General features: G+C 42.4%; 1 pseudogene; it reads right to left on the bottom strand.

Annotated features, from left to right (window-relative positions):
- Positions 1-5,967: 5,967 nt before the first annotated feature.
- LOC147724877 (uncharacterized) lies at positions 5,968-6,916 on the bottom strand (annotated as a pseudogene).
- Positions 6,917-11,952: the final 5,036 nt, after the last annotated feature.

The following is an 11,952-nucleotide window of genomic DNA, read 5'->3' as shown; positions in this document are numbered from 1 at the left end:
CTCATGGATCTACGGCTCGCCCACAAACCCTGCCTTTCACTTAGAGAAATACCAGACAGGCCGTGGTGGCTACCTCGAGGCTCTTTACGGCAAACACTATCGTACCCGATATATCGACCCGATGTCCGCCTCTATTATTAGGCCACTCAGTTGGTCGCCACCAACTCATGGATCTACGGCTCGCCCACAAACCCTGCCTTTCACTTAGAGAAATACCAGACAGGCCATGGTGGCTACCTCGAGGCTCTTTACGGCAAACACTCTCGTACCCGATATATCGACCCGATGTCCCACACGATATCAATTTGGCACAGCGCAAACAAACGACTCGGATGGGCCAACACCCTCACACTATCCACCCCACTCTCGACCTCGTACAAACTCGGCACCCTTTGTCATTATAGAGGCTTTGATAAATGGGACACACTAGGCATATCCACCATTAGCGACTTGCTTCACAAGGGCAAATTACTGACATTCAAAGAGCTGCAAAATACATACGACCTGGCACAATCCGAGACTTTCCGATATCTCCAAATTAAACACGCCATACTCACCAGTGTCCCGGACCTCGCTTCTCTCCCACAGTCCTCGCCCCTCGAAGACAGACTCTTATCAGAACCCCTTCAGGCCAAAGCGATATCCTACACTTACCGTACATTTTGCAACAATATGCCAAACACTTTTCACCTCCTGCGAGATAAATGGCAAACTGACGTTAGAGCCCTAGATGAAGTTGAGTAGCAGTCAGCATTGATGTCCCCGCGCGAATCAGCCATCAATCATAGATTCAGATTAATACAGCTAAAAATATTGCACAGAACATACATGTCCGGTCCCCTTCTAGCCAGAATAGGCCGACGCCCATCTGATCTCTGCCTTCGGAATTGTGGCCTAACAGGTACCTTCTATCACATTCTGTGGGAATGCCCAGCGGTCCAATACCTTTGGAACCGTGCCGTTCAGAAAATGACTGATGCTTTGGGGAAACCGGTCCCTTTGACCCCCAAATGTGCTTTTCTTAATGTGTGGGACCCCATGGATTTAACTGCGATAGAACAACGATGGACAGCCCTAAGCTTGCTCCTATTGAAGCGGGAAATAGCCATGCAGTGGGGCTCACCACACAAACTGCTCCTGATTAGATGGGTGTCTGCAATGGACGTGTGCATGCTGTCTGAAAAAACAGTTTACAATACTAGGGGATGCCCCAAAGTTTGGGATAAGAAATGGGGTCGATGGAATACCTATAGAGGCGAATTGTGCACTTCCCCCTCAGCAGACATGGAAATGACCAGGCCTACCATCCCTCAGTAATTGTGGCTGTGGTTACTGCTGTACTGTACGTGCTCTATGACGAGATTATAACTGTGATTGTTTTGATAAATATTTCCTCTGCTTCGAACAATAACGTCTCTTTTACAAAAAAAGAAAAACCATAGACCTATAAGCTATCCGACACACAAGTCTGGCTAATCTGTGTACACCTTGCTTTACCACGCCGCCGGACCTCCGGGATGTCGGCTGAAGGGCTGTGTTGGTAAATGGTAAAAGGTAACTGTACATAACTCGGCCGGCCCTAAGGGTTGTAGGCTCTATGCTGTGTTAATACATAATTGTGCAATAAAGGTCTTTGGAAAAAAAAATGGCAGGAGTAAAAGGATGTGCCCTGAAATGGTTGCACTCCTATCTAACTGGAAGGCAACAGATAGTGTCACTGCCCCCATATGAGGCGAACCATTCGCTAGTGGCGCACAGGCTTCCGCATGGATCGGCGATCAGCCCCATCCTTTTTAATATCTATCTTCTCCCTGATCAAATCCTTTGATGTCGACCTTGCCAATTATGCGGACGACACCCAACTGGTGTTCTCCCTGAAGGGTAAAGGGGCGATATCGATGGACAAGTTTCAAGAGGTGTTGTTCTGTCCCTCTTCCAGAGTGCACCAATTGTTAATGCCAGACTTCAAGCTCACCCCAGAGGATGACCCCTGAATTCCGACCAAAACGGCGCATAACTTGGGGGTACAATTGGAGGGTAATCTCCAGATGGAATCCCAGGTCAACAAAACGACTAACGTATGCTTTGCGTTGTTACGAATGCTACGTCAGATCCTCCCGCTCCTGCCTAAGGACATGCGTCCCATTGTGGTACATAGTGTAATTCTTAGTAGGCTAGTTTACTGTAATGCGCTGTATCTGGGAGCCCCACAGTACATCATACGGAGACTACAGCGAATCCAGTCTATGGCAGCCAAATTGGCCCTAAATAGGCAACGGAGGACCTCAACGACTGCAGCCTTGAGAGATTTACATTGGCTGCCTATTAAGGAGAGGATCCACTTTAAGTCTTTATACATCGTATACAAAGTGGTGCATGGCATGGGCCCCATTCCTTTACAGGAAAGATTTTCTTGGTATAACCCGGAAAGGCAGCTTCGCTCTTCCAATACAAATTTGGTAAAGACCATCCGCATTAAGAGAGTTAGGACGGGGGGGCAGAGCTTTTGGAGTGGTAGCATCACAACTTTGGAATGAGCTACCCCAGCCTATTAGACAGTCCCACACATTAATCGGTTTCAGAAAGCTGTTGAAAACATGGCTGTTCCCAAGGGGCGATATCTAGTCCCCCCCTTGTAATGGTAAAAAATCGAAAATACCAGGTAGTAGAAAAAGTATATATATATTTATTAAGTAAATACTCTGGTAGAGCACAGCACGTCTGGAGAGATCCAATCATCCAGTAAACTGTCTCACATGGAACTTGGAACCAAGACTGTAAGATGCAGGCACGCATCAATGCATTCCAGGCTCCAGCCATGAACAACATCAAATAGACATAGAAGAGCAAAAATCATAACATACAGAATGTAACACATCTTATCCCTAAAGAAATAACACATTAATTTAAATACCTGCTAGGTAGTTTTTTAGGTCTGACATTACCTTTAACTCTAGAAGCAATGGATAAATCATTATGTACAACATTTTGGGGATAATCCTTCAGATCATGTACTAACTTACTATGGTTATCTTCAAACTGATCACTACACTTAGTCACTCTACGAACATTCCAAATTCTTCCATCTTGAGTGACCACACTATTTTTGAAAACTTTAACAACCTTGATGGGAGGAAAGAATTTCGAAAATCCTTTGACAAGGAAACCAGGTTTTTTTATCCTCACCCACTCTCTCACCACAAACTCAGGAACTCTGACATTCATTTTAGAATCAAAAGACATTTCCATTTTCCATTGTTTTTCTTCAACACGTTTGGCAACATATTCAAGATCAACAACTGAATTGTTTTTACTCAACTTTTTTATCCACCAGGGACAAATATCAGAGGATGGTTCTCTTCCCCTAAGGAGCATGAATGGACTCACACCAGTGACCAAATGAGGCGTCATGCGATACGTCCACAACCTTTTCCTCATAGTTTCCAACCAATCACCACCAGAAGAGATCACACCATTAATACAATCCTTAAGTACTCGGTTGAAACGTTCAACCTGGCCATTTTTTCCCTAGGTTCATATAAGGACATAGTACGATGTTTAATATTACAAGCTTTGAGAAATTCTTCAGAAGAAATAAGCTGCGTACCATTGTCTGTGACAAATGTTTCTGGAAAACCTTCCCTAGCAAAAATCTCTTTTAAAAAAACAAGCATCACTTGCCATGAAGCATTTCCAACAAACTTCACTTCAGGCCATTTCGAGTGGTAATCAACCATTACTAAAGCATAACGAGCATTTATAGGCAAATGTTTGAATGGTCCTGAGATATCAAAAGCCACTTTCTGCCAAGGAAAATTAGGCCAACTCACTGTCTTCAGAGGAGCAGAAGACACATGAAACATTTTATCACTACTTATACATTGTGGACATTCTCTCACCATTCTGTCCACCATTTTATCAATGCCCGGCCACCAAAAGTTTTCCCTAATCAAACGTTTCATAGAAGACATTCCAATGTGACCTTGGAAAAATAATAATAAGATTTTCTTCTGTAATGAACAAGGAGGAACAATTGTACCAGCTTTAAACCGTAAACCACCAAATTCTTCAATCTCAGAAGAAACTTGCCAAAAAGGAGTTAACTCAGCAGAAATACTTCTATTGTTCGGCCATCCTTCCCTTACATTACCAAAAATCTGCTGGCACAACACATCTTTACTCAATTCTTCAAACCACTCTTCTTCACTTAAAGTTAAAAACTCCTGAGAAACACAATCACCAATAGAAGCAACCACGTCATCATCTCGCTCAGCAACTGAAACATTATCATCAGTACAGGGTAACCTTGACAAAAAATCAGCCGTGACATTACTTTTTCCAGGTACATAAACAATCTCAAAATCATATTCTTGAAGACGGGAAGACAACCGAGCTATCCGCGCAGTGGAATTCCATCCACCTCCAGGAGATAAAATCCCCACCAGCTATTTATGATCCGTCCTCAGGATGAACCTATTTCCCCACACATAGTTCCTAAAATGTTCCACTGCCCAAATACAAGCAAGCAGCTCTTTTTCAATAACCGAATACCTTCTTTCTGTGGAGGATAAGGTCCTGGATGCAAACGCAACACACCATTCATCTTTACCTGAACACTGACTCAGAACTCCTCCAACCCCATAGAGACTTGCATCCACAGTAATAATGCATTTTTTATTAATGCAAAACGATTTTAGAGTGGGAGCATTAATAATCTCATCCTTAATCTGCTTAAAAGCAAGATCTTGTTTGTCTGTCCAAATAAATTTGGCAGAATTCCTTGTCAAATCTCTAAGCGGTTTCATTTTGTTAGCAAAATTTTGAATAATTTTGCTGTAATACTCGCATAAACCTGCAAATGAGAGTAACTTTTCCTTATTATCAGGAGCTGGCGCTTTCACAATAGCATCCACAAGGTTTATCTTTGGTACAACCCCTTCTCCAGAAAGAGTATGTCCCAAATACTCGACCGATTTACAAAAAAATGTACATTTGCTATCCTTAATAGTTAATCCATATTGTTCTAACCTGGAAGACACCTCCTTAAGGTGAGTGTGATGCTCAGAATCATTCTTAGAAAAAACAAGTATGTCGTCTTGGAAACAATTGACAAATACTCCTGGGGCCTCATTTATTAGAAATGACGCATCGCTGCGTGAAAGCAGCGATGCGTCACTTCTCAGTGCGCACTCCTTGCGACACCAATGATGCGTCATATTTAATGTATGACGCATCATGCCGCAAGGACTTACAGATACGTCAGTATTTCTGACGTATCTGTAAGCGCAAAAGTGACGCATTGCTGGAGTGTGTCACAAAAGTGACGCAACTCCAGAAATGCGTCCTTTCACATGGGGAAAGCCCCATGTGAAAGGGCTTGCGTCAGTCTTACGCCTGCTGTGAGGCAGGCACAAGATTTTGACGCAACAGCATCCTAAAAGTGACGCAGTGAAATCTCATAGATTTCACTGCGTCACTATTATGAGGCTTTTTGCGGGGTAACGCTCCCTCTGCATACATTATACCTGACGCAGGTATAATGTGGCGCAGGGGTTTAAAAAGTGACGCATCTACCTAGATGCGTCACTTTTTAAATATGGCGCAACAAGGCGCATATTTTACGCCGCTGGTGCGTCACAAAAAGTGACGCACCGGCGGCGCAAAACTGACGCAAGGCCTCATAAATAAGGGCCATGGATCTTTAAATATATGATACATAGCTCTTTGAAAGACCGAAGCGGCCGAAGCCAAACCAAATGGCATTCTCCTAAACTGAAATAAACCATGAGGGGTGATGAAGGCTGTAAATTGTTTTGAGCCTTCAGTAAGCTTGATATGGTGATACGCAGACCTTAGATCCAATGTTGAAAACACACACGCACCATCCAACATACACAGAATTTCAATAATATTGGGAAGTGGGTGACAATCAGTAACCAAATTCTTATTAAGTGCTCTTAAGTCCACTCATAATCTAATACTTTTATCCGGTTTAATCGCTAAAACAATGGGCGAAGCCCACTCTGAAGACTCCACCTCCTCAATTATGTTTTCCTTCACCATGGTATCTAACATATCTCTAAGCTCATTCCTAATACCAATAGGAACCCCTCTAAGCTTTTGTTTAACTGGAATAGTATTAGGGTTAACCTTAATTCTATGACTGAAACCATTCAATTTTCCCAACTTGTCAGAAAAAACTTTTGGAAAAGATTGGGAAATTTCAGTGAACATAGGTAATACACTAGACTCCCCATCAGATACAGCAAGAACTGACACAGGATCCTTTAACCTGGGATTCAACGTAACTCCTAACTTTGCTTGGTCCCTCCATCCTAAAACATTCACACCTTTCCATGCAATATATAGTTTGATAACCGCAGAACTACCCTTGATGGTAATAAGAACCTCCTTAAAACCAATAAAATCTATGTCAGAACCATCAAAGTTATAAGCAATTATATCTGGCTTGCACAAGGAATTGATATCTACTAATTCTCCAACTGACTCTATGCAATATTCACGAGTAATAATAGTCCACGGGGAACAAGAGTCTACCATAAGTTCTAAAACTTTCCCCAAAATATTTACAAGACTTTTAGGAGAGGATAAGCTATCAGCTTGTGCAATATCAAATTAATCTTGTACGGATACACAATACCAGATTCCCTGATGTCTGGGTCATTCCTCCCTTCATCAGCAACATATGAGACATTACCACTAGAACGTTTAAAAGTAGGAAATGATGATTTTTTAGTATCCTGGAAAGGTTTGGCAGGAGTCTTGCACATTTTAGAAAAATGCCCTGTGCGCTCACATTTATTGCATTGTTTGTTAATGGCAGGACATTGTGGGAAAGAAGCAATATGATCAGGATTACCACATCTAAAACAAAAATATTGTTTTCTTTTACCATCATTCCTATTAACATAAAAATTCTTTGTTTCTTGATGTTTAATTGTACAGACTTCACTGCTAGTCGAAGTGGATGAACTGGGAGTAGCTACCTTATCAAGAGATATAATCCACTTATCTGACTGCTCAAGAGCTTTCGCTGTACTAATAGCTGTTTCTAAACTAGGATCGCCTAAAATCCACAGCTGTTCTTGAACTTTCTTACTCTTTACATGCACAATGATTTGATACCTGATCATTTCGTCAGTCATGAGACTAAAGTTACATGTAAAGATAGTGCACGCAGAGCAGTAAGAAAGTCATCAAAACACTCATTATCATCTTGGACTCTTGTATAGAATTTAAATCTATTAAGTGCTACACTAGTAACAGGTTTAAATCTACCCTCAATCCTTAAAACAGCTTCATCATAAACATTAGCCTCACCCCCTGACCTAACAGGTGGTAATGTTCTAAAAACTAATTGCCCTTCCGAACCCAAGCAATGTAAAAATATGTTCTTTTTCCTTTCTGCAGACATCCTTTCTCCATCCATTGCCTTGAGGTACGTAAAAAATTCCTCTTTCCATCTTGTCCATGGAATTGGCGGATCGCCTTTGGATTGCAGAAATTTTGATGGAGGATCAAATTGCATGTTTCTTTAAAATTAAACAACTTCTATAGAATTTTTTCCAAACAAATAAGATTTTGAAACAGTAAATAAACACTAATAACTAATCTCAAAAATATTTAAAATATAGTTTCTGTATAGGCTTCACTTAGATAATCCTAGAATGTAAATCTCTTCAATGCAATGTTCTTCAGAATCCAGTAGATGGCAGAGATGTAACACTGATGCAGCAAAATTCAGAAAAGTCTTCAACATGTGAAAGAATCGATCGCCAAGAAACTAAAGTTCAAACATCCAGCTGATCGTTGTACCATTCAATGTTTACATTTTCAAGGTAGTTTCCACTTTGTAAGGAATAGACTTAGTTTTGTTTTTGCCAAAAATTACAGAAGTAACCAGCATAATACTAATTTCTCACGGGCTTCTTTTCTCTTTTTTTTTTAAATCGCGCATAAAATACTGTTCTTTCACTTTTAAGATTAAACACACTGTCGCCACAAGGTTTATGGCAATAGAAACGCGCCGGTGAAATAAACGTGTGTAAAATTGTACCTTTAGCAAGCGCCCAAGCAATGCTGCAAAGTGTTTACTCCTCCGGTAATTCTACCTTAGTCAGTTACCATAGCAACAAAATGGAGGCCACACATCTTACGTGATGATGCAGATGCGTAGAATGACGTGTTATACACAAAGTCATACGCATTGACGTAAAAGATGACGTGTATACACTTCGCTCGAGGTGCTTGCCTGCAATTTCCTTCAAAACCCTTAAAATCCGTGAAATAGGATCAAAAAGGCCTCTCCCTTTACTCACCTAATTGCATTCCTAAACTCTCCGAAGTCAGTCCCTGTAGGCAACTTTCCATAGCCCCAAGGCACCACACAAATCAACACACTCCTAACCTACACAAAGGCACAGTAATATACACAACTTACCAATTCCCCAGTGGTGTCTCTCCACACATTCAAGCAATACACTCCTAACCTACTGATAACTTTACCCATCCACAAAATCCAAACTTATTCCAACACCCTCATCCCTCTCCCAGTCATAAACCTAGAATCTCCCACACACTAACATTCGAAGCTCGACCCATACCCATTATCACAGAAACCGACCCCAGACCAACCTCCACCACCTAACGTGACAACCGACACAGGCTATCGAATCTCAACTCCAACTATTCTCTCAAAGTAAAACATGAGGCCACAACACAACCATTACCCCTAGCTCAACCACTGAACCCACTCCCAAAACAACCTCCCCTAAATACCACAACCTCCTCTCTAACTCACACAGCTTCTATCCCAGCTCCTCCAGAGCAACAACTCCCCCTTTCCTCAGACTGCTTACAATCCACCATAACAGAAAACAAGCTTGAAAAACCAACCACAGAAATGTATGTTGTTTCAAATTTCCTTACGACAATATGAGTGCATGCAACAAACTGAATGCAACCTGCAAGACTCTACTATGTGACCTAAATCCCAAATGGATCCAACACAATTACCCTTGACTCAGTATTCCACTTCATAATAAAACCCTCAGACCGGCACAAACCAACAGCAGGCTCTCACAAGAAGACACTTGATGCCCTTCTGAAATCCTACAATGCAACCACCATGAAGGCCTCACACCAAGGTAGATATAATATACCCACAGTCATGGATTCAAAAACGCATTGAGGGAAACAACATCTGTAGAAACCTTCAAAACATGTCATCAATGTTCTGGTATTGCCTGGCTGAGTTAAAACAAGCTCCAAATCAAGCCCTAAAATCAACGCTTCATAATTGCAGGTCTACAGTCAAACAAACACAGAAATAGCAGAAGAGATATTCTCACACAAAATTGATATGACATTCTTCACGAAAACCTTGCTAAACAACTTTACTGCACCCTTTATGGGCCTTTTAATAGCTAAAATGCCTTGAAAGAGAGGGATGTTACGGAGGGAGAGTAGCAGTAATCCAAAGGAACACCCTAGAAATCAATACTTTCGAGATGGAAAACCATTTCGACTTTGAATGCCTAGGAGTAGACCTCATCTAAACGTCATCCAAACCAACCAAATTCCACACTAATTTATAATCCCTAGGGGAACTACAACTCTTCTTGAAACAACTAATAGACATCATAGCACAACAGATCCCTCTTAAAACCAACAACATTTTCCTAGGTGACTTCAGCATGCACTGGAATAACACCAATAACACCGTGATAACACATCAGAAGCATTTTCTCAAAAACAGTGATCTTAAACAACAATGCAACAACTTGACGCACCCTTGACCTACTCATTGCTAATGCTGGCTTTCTAATACTAGACTCCATCCAACCTGTAGAATGCTCAGACCACCACTACATACTCTTCCACCTAACTTCAGAGCACAAAGAAGTCAAAGTCCAAATATGCAGACATAAACAGTGGGTAAGGGACTACAAACAAATCAGCGCTGGTGAACTAGCAGAAAACTCACCTCTCACCCCTACCCTGCAGTGAAATGAAATGAAATGAAATGAAAATGTGACTTGTAGAGCGCTGCAGCTGCCCTGAGGCGTCCAGGCGCTAAAACAGAAGAAGCACTCTTGAGGTTACTTTTAGGCATTGAATAGCAGGGTTTTTAGCTGTTTCCGGAACGTAGTCAGGTTGGGGTTGTTCCTCAGCTGCAGAGGGAGGGAGTTCCAGAGTTTGGAAACATTATACGAGAAGGAGCGTCCTCCTGCTCTGGCTCTGCGTATTCTGGGGATTTCGGCCAAAAATGCTGTTGAAGAGCGAAGAGATTTGTTGGGCCTGTAGGGAGAAATCAGGGGGCGATTGATGTCTGGGCCCGTTTCCCAGAATGTCTGGTGGGCGATACAGAGTGATTTAAATTTTACTCTGTCCCTGACAGGTAACCAGTGCAGGGTCTTTAAACCGGTTCTTACTGAAGTCCTCCGGGGGATTCCCAGCAGCGCTCTGGCAGCACAATTCTGTGTGCGTTGGAGCTTCTGTAGGGTATAGTCTGGTGCTCCCAAATAAAGGGCGTTATTGAAGTCCAAACGAGATTGGATGAGGCCCTGTATAATTATCTGTTTGGCCTCAGAACAGAGGAGGGGAAGGACTTTCTTAATCACTGTAATGGCTGGATTTTCTGAGTAGGTGGGATCAGCCCCCAGGGGCCCCTCCAACCCAGCCAGAACGTACTCACCTTCCCTCCTCAGGACCACCTATCCAGGCACCTGGTACCTACCTGAGGATGGGGAACTCGCAATATACAAGCTCATATTATTAAGAACACCACTAAATCTATAGGGATACTAAGAATACTCACTGATTACTAGGGATATCCATACCCTACACCACACTTATTTACATCAGTTGGTCTCGCGGCCACCCTGACCCAGACCGTTCTACCCTAGGGCAGATATGACACACAATCCTGTGCGTCTACACATGGGCCTGCAGAACCCAATGCTCCCTTTTCCAAACTGTTCGCAATCCTGCGAAACTACACACTAGTTCGACCTCCTAGTGTTCTCACTTATTCAAGCCACAATCCAGTGGGTATAAGCGTTGGTCTCCCACCCAACGTTCTCACTAACGCCGCATATCAACGACGACCACATTCCTATGAACACCTATACATATATATATATATATTGGGAAGTCTCTTCACTAAGGGTCTGCTACTACAATATTAGGAGTTAGCCAATTAATATCGTGTGTTCCCTATTCTCGGCATCATAGGTCCACTCACTCCCTATTTATGTGATCACCACTTACCTGATTGGGATTACTCATCCATTCACGTACCTAGTAACTACCTAGGAGCTTTGTTCACCTGGATTGAACAAGAATACAAGGGGACACGTGCCAGTTTTCTACAAACTGGGGGTTGTTTTATTACAACAATATAAACATTTACACAGATCTGACAAAGACTATAGGTAGAACACACCGCTGAAAGAGGAAAGATTAAACATAACAGGAACACTCCGCTGAAAGGGAAAAGATTAGACATAAAGTGTAAGTGTAACTAATGTGATGAAAACAATATCACCTGATTAGTGTGAAGTCTTGTTCTAGCTGTCATCTGGGTTCCTCTCTCGTCTGTGCCTTGGCTCATCTCAGACTCTCTCTCTCTAAGCATGAGCGAATTTTGCGGATCTCGCGTTCGCAAATTTTGCGGATTTGCGGATTCGCAATCCGCAAAATCCGCGAATTCCCGCGAATTTGCGGATTTTTTTTTTTTTGTGTTCGCCCGTGTTTCTGCCAGTTCGCGAGGGTTTTGTACACTTTCGCAAATTGCGAACTTACCTGTCGGGTCGCAAGTTTCGCGAACTTGTTGTTTCTACGTGTCCAGCCTGTTTGGGACACTCTTCTTCATCACTGCCACTCTCTGTCACCACTGCCACTCTCTGACTACTCATGCCACCCTCTGGC

Source organism: Lissotriton vulgaris, chromosome 4_1 (assembly GCF_964263255.1).
Source record: "Lissotriton vulgaris chromosome 4_1, aLisVul1.2, whole genome shotgun sequence".
NCBI lineage: Eukaryota > Metazoa > Chordata > Amphibia > Caudata > Salamandridae > Lissotriton > Lissotriton vulgaris.
The sequence above is the reverse complement of the archived record's forward strand: the minus strand, read 5'-3'. Positions and strand labels throughout refer to the sequence as shown.